Source organism: Bos mutus, chromosome 2, assembly GCF_027580195.1.
Source record: "Bos mutus isolate GX-2022 chromosome 2, NWIPB_WYAK_1.1, whole genome shotgun sequence".
Taxonomy (NCBI): Eukaryota; Metazoa; Chordata; class Mammalia; order Artiodactyla; family Bovidae; genus Bos; species Bos mutus.
This window is the reverse complement of record NC_091618.1, coordinates 16,213,317-16,225,988: the sequence shown is the minus strand read 5'-3', so window position 1 is coordinate 16,225,988 and position 12,672 is coordinate 16,213,317. Positions and strand designations below refer to the sequence as shown.

General features: G+C 41.3%; 1 protein-coding gene across 4 annotated transcripts in view; it reads left to right on the top strand.

Moving 5' to 3' along the window:
- The window catches only part of DIS3L2 (DIS3 like 3'-5' exoribonuclease 2), a 356,855-nt gene that overhangs the window by 772 nt on the left and 343,411 nt on the right, over positions 1-12,672 (top strand). The window lies entirely within an intron of this gene.

Sequence of the window (12,672 nt, the reverse complement as noted above, 5' to 3'; positions counted from 1 at the left end):
CATGCCCTCCTCCAAGGGATCTTCCCAACCCAGGTATGGAACCCAGGCCTCCCGCATTGCAGGCGGGATCTTTTACTGTCTGAGCTACCAGGGAATCCCAAGAATACTGGAGTGGGTAGCCTGTTCCTTCTGCAGGGGAACTTCCCAACCCAGAAATTGAACCGGGGTCTCCTGCATTGCCGGCAAATTCTTTACCAGCTGAGCTACCTGGGAATTTTAGTTTATTTAGTATTCTGTGAGTTAGATTTTGTGTCTTAACAGTTTTCTACAAAAGGAACTCTCCTTGGGACTGAGTGGATTTGGGGGAAAAAGACTGAAGTGACATTTACCACGTTGAAGAAGTAGGGACAGGTGTTGTTAATATCTCTGACTTACATTTGAAAACAGTTTCAACACAATAGTAAAATCCCAGCTGGCCTGTTTCTGACCCCCTCACCCCCACCCCCCGCCTCCACCCCAGAAATTGACAAAGTAAAATTTATATTAAAATACAAAGGACTGAAAACCTCCCTTAATTGAGTTTGAAGCAGTGGGACTAAGGATGCTCTAAGCCAGCAGTCGTAATCTTTTTGGCACCAGGGACTGGTTTGCTGAAGGTAATTTTTCTGGGGTTGCGTGGATGGCTTGGGGTTGATTCAAGTACATTACATTTATTGTGCATTTTATTTCTAGTATTACGTTATGATGTATAATGAAATGGGGCTTCCCAGGTGGCACTAGGGGTAAAGAACCCGCCTGCCAATGTAGGAGATGTAAGCTAAGACATGCCAGATCGATCCCTGGGTGGGAAAGAACCCCCGGAAGAGTGCATGGCAACCCACTCCAGTACTCATGCCTGGAGAATCCCATGGGCAGAGAAGACTTGAGGGCTACAGTCCATAGGGTCGCGAAGAGTCGGCCGGGACTTAGCATGAACGCACATATAATGGAATAGTTTTACATATAATGGAATAATTGTACAGCTTACCATAATGCAGAATCAGTGGGAGCTCTGAGCTTGTTTTCCTGCAACTGGATGGTCCCATCTAGGGGTGATGGGGGACAATGACACCTGAAGTGTGTTGCTTATGTCAGTCTACTCCATAGTCTTGTTTTGGTTTGAGCTCCTGTGAGAATCGCATGTGGCTGCTGATCTGACAGGAGGTGAAGCTCAGGCTGTAATGGGAGCAATGGGAAGCCGCTGTAAACACACCGGAAGCTTCGCTTGCTTACCGGCTATTCACTTCCTGCTGTGCTGCCCAATTCCTAACAGGCCACAGACCCGTACCATGGGGTTTGGGGACCCCCCGCTCTAAGCCTTATTCGAACGTTATTGGATAACGACATTATAATTAATCCAATGGTAATGGAGCTAAAACTGAGGCATATGAACAATTTTTGGAAATATTATTTGGGACTAAAATGCAGGAGTTTAGTTATCAAAATCCATTATTCAAAAGAGTATAATTTCATTTCAGTTCAGTAAGTATTTATTAAGTGCTTAGAGTGCTCAGTATTTGCTTAGAGACAGAAGGGCCAGGGAAATTTATACAGGCATTTGAGTTGACTTTCTTGTTTTTTTAAAGAGTTGAGTAGGGACTTCAGGCTCAGTTGCTTTGGGCATCCTCCAAGATTGATTTGTGAAGATGCATAGACTCCTAAGGAGACATTCTGTGATATTTTATTATTATAGATTTGGTGCCCGTTCACTTATTCAACAGGTATTTGAGTGCTTAGTTGGTACTAGGCGCTGAGTTTAGCATTGGAAATGGGGAAGGTGAATGCATACAAGACCGTTGTGCTCAGCGGATGCCAGCAGATTAACCACACGAATGTAAAACTGCAACAGTGACAAGTATTTGAGTTAGGGACATCCCAGAAGTGACATTTGATCTGAGATCTGAAGGATGCACAGGAAAGGAAGAACGTTCCAGTCAGAACAAACGCAAGGATAAAAAGACCCTGTGATGGCAGGGTTCATGGAGATGACTGGGGACTTAAGGTACAGGCCTATGTATGGATCAGGAAGCGTACAGAAGAACCTGGGGGGAGAGGGGGCTGGTGAAGTGGGCCAGAAGGTGCTGGGCCTTGCAAGCAGGTAGAAGAGTTTTTCTTTATTCTTGGTGTAAAGAGAAGCTTCCATACAGTTTTTTAAAGATTTAACGTAATTTTAATTTATTTGGTCACGCCAGGTCTTAGTTGTGGCACGCAGGATCTTTGATCTTTGTTGTGGCATGTGGGGTCTAGTTCCCTGAGCAGGGACTGAACCTGGGCCCCTGCATTGGGAGCACAAGAGTCTTAGCCATTGGGCCACCAGGGAAGTCCCTGTACAGTTTTCCTTTGAGCCTTAGACTAGATTGTGGGTGGGGATGGCTCCATTAGATTGGGTTTACTAGCCTGCTCTGTATTTTGTACCATCACTTAGTGTTTGTATTGTCTTCTTTTGGTTTTCTCGCTCCTTAAGTTTTATTGTAGTTGAGGAAACCTGCTTGTACCATTAGCAAGATACGTCTACTTTTTTTTTTCCCAATTAGGGACAAAAGGAATTTTAGAGATTAGGACTGAACACTGAAGTTAGTCAATTTGAAATATTTTTGCATTAGTATGACTGCCAGGGCACTAATTTTTGTGACTCTTTTTTTCTAATTGTAGTTTAAAAAAATGCGTAGTCTAAAATGGACCCTCGACCATTTTTCAGTGTACAGTTAGCTGTATTTACACTGTTGTGTAGCAGTGCTCACCCTTTTTCATCTTAGAAAAGCTAATCTCTGTACCAGTGAACAATTCCCCATTTCTCCTTCCCGCCACCTCCCGGCAGCCACCATTCTCCTTTCTGTTATCATGATTTTGACTACTCCAGATACTTCAGAGGAGTGAAATTATACAAGGTGTGTCCCCTGTACCTTCATATTCCTCCTCTGCACATGTCCTTCCTTCTCCCGTCAGTCAGTTCAAATCCTGCCTGTCCTTTTCCCTCTCGTTATGGCATGTATTTGCCCATGGCAAATACTTGGGTTCCCCTGCACAGTTTGATGAAAAAGCCATCAGAAAAGAAAAAGAACACGTTAAACTTTTTAGCTTGACTGATTTGAGACAAAGATTTGTGCTTATTTGTGAGTTTAATTACTGCTCAGTGGTTTTGAAAGAATCATATTTGTACCACATTTTATAGTGTTCACCTTGCAACACTTAGAGACCAGTTGATTTTAGGTATTGGATTGGAGATGATTTTGAGGTGGCTCGGTATTTTAAGTACAAAAAAGGTATAGCAAAGGATTTTCTTGTGTGGGGAAGATTTGTAAACTTTTGTTTTCAGTTTCCGCATTTATCCCAAACTTTGGTTTTCTGTAATGTTGACCAGCCTTAGAGGATCAGCCTCATAGGATCCAAGTTGCAGAGTGTCCTTTTATTTTAACCTTCAGAAGTATTTTGTTTTCTCTGGGGAGTTTCTGTAGGAAATGAAGCTCGTTTTCATTCAAATACTATTGAGCACATGTGCAAATCCCGCTATGGGCCTGGAATGGTTCTGTGACTCCCTCTGCGGTCTGGCCATCTGTGCCATTTTTGGCGATGTGAAGGAAGCGCAGGCAGAATTCTTGTTATCGCTGTTAGACTGAGGGTGGTGGGAGGTACACAGGATGCTCCTCTGTGTTGTGTCACGAGAGGTAGAGGATTTGACAACAAGAACTTTTCAGAGAGCATTTAATTTGGAACCGTAGCAAGAACTGGATGCCCCAGAGCTGCAATTAGGTGATTAACTCATAGATTTAGTCAAGTGCAATCAACCACTAGTCCAAAAACACTCCCCACCCCCATTTTTAAAAATTGTGATAAAATACACAAAATCCAAAATTTGCCATCTTATCCATTTTCCGTGTGCTGTTCAGTGGTATTAAATATATTCATAATGTCTTGCAGTCATCATCATTCATCTCCAGAACTATTCATCCTGTAAAACTGAAACTCTTTACCCATTAAACCATGACTTCCTATTCTTCCCAGCCTCTGGCAACTATTCATCTACTTTCTGTCTCTGATCTTGAGTACTCTAAGTACCTCGTAACAGTGGAATCACACAGTATTTGTCTTTTTGTGCGCTGTGTTCTCAGGGTTTGGGCTTCCCTAGTGCCTGCAATGCTGGAGACCCAGGTTCGATCCCTGGGTCGGGAAGATCCCCTGGAGAAGGGCATGGTACTCCAGTAATCTTGGCTGGAGCATCCCATGGACAGAGGAGCCTGGCAGGCTATGGTCCATATGGTTGCAAAGAGTTGGACACGACTGAAATGACTTGGCATGCACGCACACATGAACCCATGTCTGATTTCACAGTCCATAATCCTTCCACAACTCTGCATTATGCATGCTAAGTCGCTTCAGACTCTTTGCGACACTGTGGGCCATAGCCCATCAGTCTCCTCTGTCCATGGAATTTCCCAGGCAAGAATACTGGAGTGGGTTGCCATACTCTCCTCCAGGGGATCTTCCCGACCCAGGGATCGAACCCTCATCTCTTAAGTCTCCTGCATTGGCAGGTGGGTTCTTTACCACTTGGAGAAGGGAATGGCAACCCACTTCAGTATTGTTGCCTGGAGAATTCCATGGACAGAGGAGACTGGCGGGCTGTAGTCCATGGGGTCGCAAAGAGCTGGACATGACTGAGCAGCTAATACTTTTTTTTTTTTTTCACCACTACCACCACTTGGGAATCCCACACTGAATCATCCTACTTCTGTAAATCAGGTTCTGATTTCAGCATGAATGCTAGATGTGTCAACATCAACCTGAGATCTAAGGGAACTGTAAGGAAAAGGGCAAGTAATGAAGTAGGTGGATACAGTAGGAAGTCACCTGTTCCCTGTGGTTTGAAGAATCCTTCAAATGAAGGACAGTAATTGTTGGCGTATTTAATAGACTTGAGAGCTTGGGTGCCCAAACCAGGAGGAGGCAGGAAGTTATATAATGCTAACTGAGGAACTTTGCTCTTTAGGTTCCTTTGCAGGATTCCTTTAATGAAACTGAATTGTTTCTGTCTCCCATTAGGCTTTGATGAGGAAGAGGTTTCTAGTGATTGTTTAGGTGCTGAGGGATTTGCAGAGAATCTGCAAACATTTCTGTGTAGCTTCATGTCTTTTAGAGAGCATTTCTCTGCGTGGGAATAGTTGCTTCTTTCTCTCTTTGCCATGGTCCGCTTTAGTCAGTTTTAGAGTGTTGAATATGAAACTAGTAGCAATTGTACCAGGAAGGAGATAACAACACATGGTTATTTTTGTTTAATCCGATTTAAGATCCATAATTTACATGGTTATTCTTTTTAGTTATCTTACATTTAAAAAATGAAAATATATTTGCACTGTTCATATATCTTTTGCTGCATTAAGACATTTGTTACCATGATTTACTGAATTTTGTCAGTTCAAATCAGTCTTCCTTAATATTTTGCATAAAGATGCTCTGTGAATTTTATAACTATACATTATTCGGGCTTCCCAGGTAGCTCATATGGTAAAGAATCTGCCTGCAATGCGGGAAACCTGGGTTTGATCCCTGGTTTGGGAAGATCCCCTGGAGAAGGGCATGACAACCCACTCCAGTATTCTTGCCTGGAGAATTCCATGGACAGAGAAACCTGGTGGGCTACAGTCCATGGGGTCTCAAAGATTCGGACACGATTGAGTGTCCGAATACACATACATTATTAGCAGGAAATACTTTTAATGATTGAATACAAACCAGTTTGGATCATGAAGCATTATTAATTATTGGTTAAGACCATGTTTTTACAAAGCTGGTTTACTGAGATATAGTCAACATATATAAACAGTACTTATTAAAAATGTGCAATTTATAAAATGTTGATAGATATATGTACTTATGAGACTGTCATCACAGACAGGATAGTGAACATATCCATCACCCCCAAAACTTTCATTACATCGTTGGCTCCTTGATCCCCATCCATGACAACTACTGATTATTCTGTAATTATATATTAATTGTGTTTCCTAGAATTTCCTAGAATGTTATATAAACGGAATCATATAGTTTGTGGTTATGCTTCTTTCATTTAGCATGGTTATTTTGATATTCATTCTTTAGTATGTCAGTAGTTGATTCCTCTTTAATGCTGAATACTGTTCCTTTGAAGGGATATACTGCAGTTTATTGATACATTCACCTATTGTTGGACATATTGGTCATTTCCAATTTTTAGTTGGTAACAAATGAGGTTGTTATGAATATTTGTATACCAGTCTTTTTGTATGGATATATACTTTTATTCCTCTTGGTTAAGCACATAGAAGTAAAATGGCTAGATCATGTGGTAGGAACATACTTAACTTTTAAAGAAACTGTCAAAATTTTCCAAAGTGGCTGTACTCTTTTGCTTTACCACCAGCAGTGTATAAGAGGTCCAGTTCTTCCACATCCTTGCCAACACTTGGGATGGTCAGTCTTTTCAATTTTAGTCTTTCTTATAGATGTGGAATGGTATCTCATTGTGATTTTAAATTGTATTTCTCTAAGGACTAAGATGTTGTGTGTCTTTACATGAGCTTATTTCCTATCCATATAACTTCTTTGGTGAAATGGACAAAAAATGGTTTGTCCATTTTTGATTGGGTGTGTTTTCTTATCACTGATTTTTAGAAGTTCTTTATATATTCTGGATGTATATCCTTTTTCAGACACAGGATTTGCAAATGTTTTCTCTTCAGTTCAATCCAGTCTCTCAGCTGTGTCTGACTCTGTGAACCCATGGACTGCAGCATGCCAGGCTTCCCTGTCTATCACCAACTCCCGGAGCTTACTCAAACTCACGTCCATCAAGTCAGTGATGCCATCCAACCATCTCATCCTCTGTTGTCCCCTTCTCCTCCTGCCTTTAATCCTTCCCAGCATCAGGGTCTTTTCCACTGAGTCAGTTCTTCCCATCAGGTGGCCAAAGTATTGGAACTTCAGCTTCAGCATCAACTGAATATTCAGCTTCTAAGGAATATTCAGGACTGATTTCCTTTAGGATTGACTGATTTGATCTCCTTGCAGTCCAAGGGACTCTCAAGAGTCTTCTCCAACACCACAGTTCAAAAGCATCAATTCTGTGGCACTCAGGTTTCTTTATGGTCCAACTCTCACATGCATACATGATTACTGGAAAAACCATAGCTTTGATTAGACGGACCTTTGTTGGCAAACTAAAGTCCTGCTTTTTAACATGCTGTCTAGGTTGGTCATAGCTTTTCTTCCAAGGAGCAAGCATCTTTTAATATCATGGCTGCAGTCACCATCTGCAGTGGTTTTGGATCCCAAGAAAATAAGTCCATCACTGTTTCCATTGTTTCCCCATCTATTTGCCATGAAGTGATGGGGCCAGATGCCATGATCTTAGTTTTTTGAATGTTGAGTTTTAAGCCAGCTTTTTCACTCTTCTCTTTTACTTTCATTAAGAGACTCTTTAATTTCTCTTCACTTTCTGCCATAAAAGTGGTATCATCTGCATTATCTAAGGTTATTGATATTTCTCCCAGCAATCTTAATTCCAGCTTGTGGTTCCTCCAACCTGGCGGAGGAACCAGGCTGGAAGTTAAATAAGCAGGGTGACAATATACAGCCTTGACGTACTCCTTTCCCAATTTGGAACCAGTCAGTTGTTCCATGTCCAGTTCTAACTGTTGCTTCTTGACCTGCGTACAGATTTTTCAGGAGGCAGGTCAGGTGGTCTGGTATTCCCATCTCTTGAAGAATTTCCCACAGTTTGTTGAAATACACAGTCAAAAGCTTTGGCGTAGTGAATAAAGCAGAAGTAGATATTTTTCTGGAACTCTCTTGCTTTTTTGCTGATCCAGCGGATATTGGCAATTTGATCTCTGGTTCCTCTGCCTTTTCTAAATCCAGCTTAAATATCTGGAATTTCACTGTTCACGTACTGTTGAAGCCTGGCTTGGAGAATTTTGAGCATTACTTTGCTAGTGTGTGAGATGCATGCAATTGTGCAGTAGTTTGAACATTCTTTGGCATTGCCTTTCTTTGGGATTGGAATGAAAATGGACCTTTTCCAGTCCTGTGGCCACTGCTGAGTTTTCCAAATTTGCTGGCATATTGAGTGAAACACTTTCACAACATCATCTTTTAGGATTTGAAATAGCTCAACTGAAATTCCATCACCTTCTCTAGCTTTGTTTGTAGTGATGCTTCCTAAGGCCCGCTTGATTCTGCATTCTAGGATGTCTGGCTCTAGATGAGTGATCACACTATTGTGGTTATCTGAGTCATGAAGATCTTTCTTGCATAGTTCTTTTGTGTATTCTTTCCACCTCTTCTTAATATCTTCTGCTTCTGTTAGGTCTGTACTGTTTCTGTCCTTTATTGTGCCTATGTTTGCATGAAATTTTCTTGAAGAGATCTCTAGTCTTACCCATTCTGTTGTCTTCCTCTATTTCTTTGCGTTGATCACTGAGGAAGGCTTTCTTATCTCTCCTTGCTATTCTTTGGAACTCTGCATTTAAATGGGTATACCTTTCCTTTTCTCCTTTGCCTTTTACATCTCTTCTTTTCTAGCTATTTTTAAGACCTCCTCAGACAACCATTTTGCCTTTTTGCACTTCTTTTTCTTGGGGATGGTCTTGATCACCACGCTCTGCACAATGTCTTAAACTTGTGTCCATAGTTCTTCAGGCACTCTATCAGATCTAATCCCTTGAATCTATTTGTCACTTCCGAATAGAGTTCATGATGTGAGCCACAATCAGCTCCTGGTCTTGTTTTTGCTGACTATAGAGCTTCTCCATCTTCGGCTGTAAAGAATGTAATCAATCTGATTTTGGTATTGACCACCTGGTGATGTCCATGTGTAGAGTCGTCTCTTGTGTCATTGGAAGAGGGTGTTTCCTATGACCAGTGTGTTCTCTTGGCAAAACTGTTAGCTTTTGCCCTGCTTCATTTTGTGTTCCAAGGCCAAACTTGTTTGTTAGTCCAGTTATCTGTTGACTTCCTATTTTTGTATTCCAGCCCCCTGTGATGAAAAGAACATCTTTTTTTGGTGTTAGTTCTAGAATGTCTTGTAGGTCTTCATAGAACCTTTCAGCTTCTTCAGCATCAGTGGTTGGGGCACAGCCTTGGGTTAGTGTAATATTGAATGGTTTGCCTTGAAAATGAACAGAGATCATTCTTGCACCCAAGTACTACTGCATTTCAGACTCTTTGGTTGACTGTGAGGGCTACTCCATTTCTTCGAAGGGATTCTTGCCCACAAGAATTTAATTTAATTTAATTCATCTGAATTAAATTCACCCATTCTGGTCCATTTTAGTTCACTGATTCCTAAAATGTTGATGTTCACTCTTGCCATCTCCTGTTTGACCACTTCCAATTTACCTTGATTCATGGATCTAACATTCCAGGTTCCTATGCAGTATTGCTTTTTACAGCATCGGACTTTACTTCTATCACCAGTCATATCCACAACTGGGTGTTGTTTCACTTTGACTCCATCTCTTCATTCTTTCTGGAATTATTTCTCCACTCTTCTCCAGTAGCATATTGGGCACCTACCGACCTGGGGAGTTCATCTTTCAGTGTCATATCTCTTTGCCTTTTCATACTGTTCATGGGGTTCTGAAGGCAAGAATACTGAAGTGGTTTGACATTTCTTTCTCCAGTGGACCATGTTTTGTCAGAACTCTCCAAAATGATGACTTTTGAAGAGCAGTTCTTAATTTTGATGAAGTCCAACTTAACAATTTTTTCTTTTATGGATTCTGCTTTTCTTGCTTAAAAAGTTTCTTTGCCTATTTTCACAATAATATGTTTGTGATATGTTCTAGAAGCTATAGTTTTAGATTTTACCCTATATCCCTGGTGGCTCAGATGGTAAAGAATCCGCCTGCAGCGCAGGAGATCTGGGTTTGACCTGGGTCAGAAGTATCCCCTGGAGAAGGGAATGGCAACCTACTCCAGTATTCTTGCCTGAAGAATTTCATGGACAGAGAAACCTGGCGGGCTACAGTCCATGGGTTTGCAAAGAGTCTGACGGGACTAAGTGACCAATACTTTCACTTTACTGTAGACTTGTGATCTACTTTCAGTTCATTTTTATACATAGTGCGAGCTATGGATCAGAGTTCATTTTTAAGTATATGGAATCTGATTGTTCTAGAACTGTTTGTTGAAAAGACTATATTTTCACTAAATTCCCTTGTACCTAGGTTATACCTCAGTTGAAAATTTATATATATTTTTGGTTCCGTTTCTGGTCTTTTTTTGTTTTCATTCATCTGTTGGTCTGTATTGATGCCAGTACTACACTGATTTGATTACTATAGCTTTGTAAAAAAGACTTGAAGTCAGACAGTGTAAGTCCTTCAGCTTTGCTGTTCTTTCGCAGACTTTGGCTTTTTGAGGTCCTTTTCATTTCATATTAATTTTATAATCAGCTTGTCAGCTTTTCAAAAAACTCTGCTTGAGAATTTGATTCAGGTTGTATTGTGTCTATCAGTAATTTGGGGAGAATTGCCATCTTAATGTGGAGAAGCCAATGGCACCCCACTCCAGTACTCTTGCCTGGAAAATCCCATGGACGGAGGAGCCTGGTAGGCTGCAGTCCATGGGGTTGCTAAGAGTCGGACATGACTGAGCGACTTCACTTTCACTTTTCACTTTCATGCATTGGAGAAGGAAATGGCAACCCACTCCAGTGTTCTTGCCTGGAGAATCCCAGGGATGGGGGAGCCTGGTGGGCTGCCGTCTATGGGGTCGCACAGAGTCGGACACAACTGAAGTGATTTAGCAGCAGCAGCCATCTTAATGTAATCTCTGTAGTTGTGGCGTACAGGCTCAGTGGTTGCAGTGCATGGGTTTTAGTTGCTCTGCAGCATGTGGGATCTTAGTTCTCAGACCAGGGATTGAACCTGTGTCCCGTCCCCTGCATTGCAAGGCAGATTCTCGACCCTTGGACCAGCAAGGAAGTCCCCAACACAGCTTTTTTATATATCTTGTCATTTCAACTGCTGCATGCTTCTGATTCAGTGATGTAGACTTTAAAATTTCCCTTCATTCCTTAGTACAGTCTTGCACATAATTCATTCCTAGGTTTATTGATTGATTGATAGCAGTTTCTTACATAGCACTCTTCAGTTCAGTCGCTCAGTTGTGTCTGACTCTTTTTAAGACCCTATGGACAGAAGCACACCAGGCTTCCCTGTCCATCACCAACTCCCAGAGCTTGCTCAAACTCATGTCCATCGAGTCGGTGATGCCATCCAACCTTTATTAGTACTTGTGATTGCATTGCTTATTGTATAAGAAGTCTTAAATCTTGTGTTCATAAAATTCCTTCTGAAGAAGTCAGCATACTTTACGCTAATTCATTTATTGATTGTGTCAGCAGTCAGCTTACCATACCCTAAGAGTATCCCACTTTCTCAGGCATCTAGAATCCTGCTTCAACTTAGGGGTCATTGTATAATCTTGTATTGTTCTAATGAAAGGAATGCTCAGATGACAGTGTTGTGGGCAGAGCCCAAGCCTGTTTCTTTGGGACGTTTTTACTTCTGGCTGCTAGTAGGAAGGAGTACATGTGATACTGTCTTTGCACTCACAACTGCCCACCACATGCAGAATTGGTCCGGCCACTTCAAGTGCTCAACTGGACTCACTCTGATCTTTGTATCTCAAAGAAATTGAGAACTGAGGTTTCATCCAGGGTTTCATTATGTTTCAGTTGCTTAAAAAATAATTAATGGAAAAATGTCTTATTGTTCAAGTCACATCATTCTTCTTGCAGGGCTTTTAATTATCTTCAGCAAACCTTTTTACTCTTCGGTTCCAACAACTGCCCTTCTTTCTGGAGCCCCCTGAAGTGATCACTAGTGGTTCTCAGTGAGTTTCATCAAAGAGCACACACATGTCTTTTGCTGTTAACCCTCTCTACCCCCATGAATTCCTTGTTGATGCAACTTCAGAAGAAAAGATGAAAATCAAGGATTTCTAACTCCCTACCAGGTGACTGGGCTTCCCTGGTGGGCTCAGCAGTAAAGAATCTGCCTGCAGTGCAAGTAGACACAGGTTTGATTCCCTGGGTTGGGAGGATTCCCTGGAGAAGAAATGGCAGCCCACTTCAGTATTCTTGCCTGGGAAATCCCATGGACAGAGGATCCCGGAGGGCTATAGTCCATGGGGTTGCAAAGAGTCAGAGACAACTGAGTGATTAAAACCACCACCAACAGGTGTCTAGGAGTTATTTTCTAGATTTGAGTATGAATGAGCCTCATGATTTTGGACATCTTTTCATAAATTTCTTGGCTATTAATATATCTTTTCTGAAAGAATGTCTATTCACATTCTTTGCCCATTTTTTCTTCCATTTGATTTTTAAGATCAGCTTCTTAGTTTCTGTAAAAAAGTTGTGACTGGAATTCAATTGTGGTTACGTTGAATTTTTTTTACTGTATCTGACCTGTGCCCCATGCATTGGAAGCACAGAGTCTTAACTACTGCTCCGCCATGGAAGTCTCAATTCCTCAACATTTTGTGATTTTGGTTGCTACTTAGAATTGATCTTTTATCCTCTCATATTTTTAAATTTATTATTGTGGGCATATAGGAATTTTGTTGATAATTTTTTGTTGTTGAATCTGCCTTTTCTGTCATTCTTGCTGAAATCATTGGTCTTAATAATTTGTGAGTTTATCCTTTGAG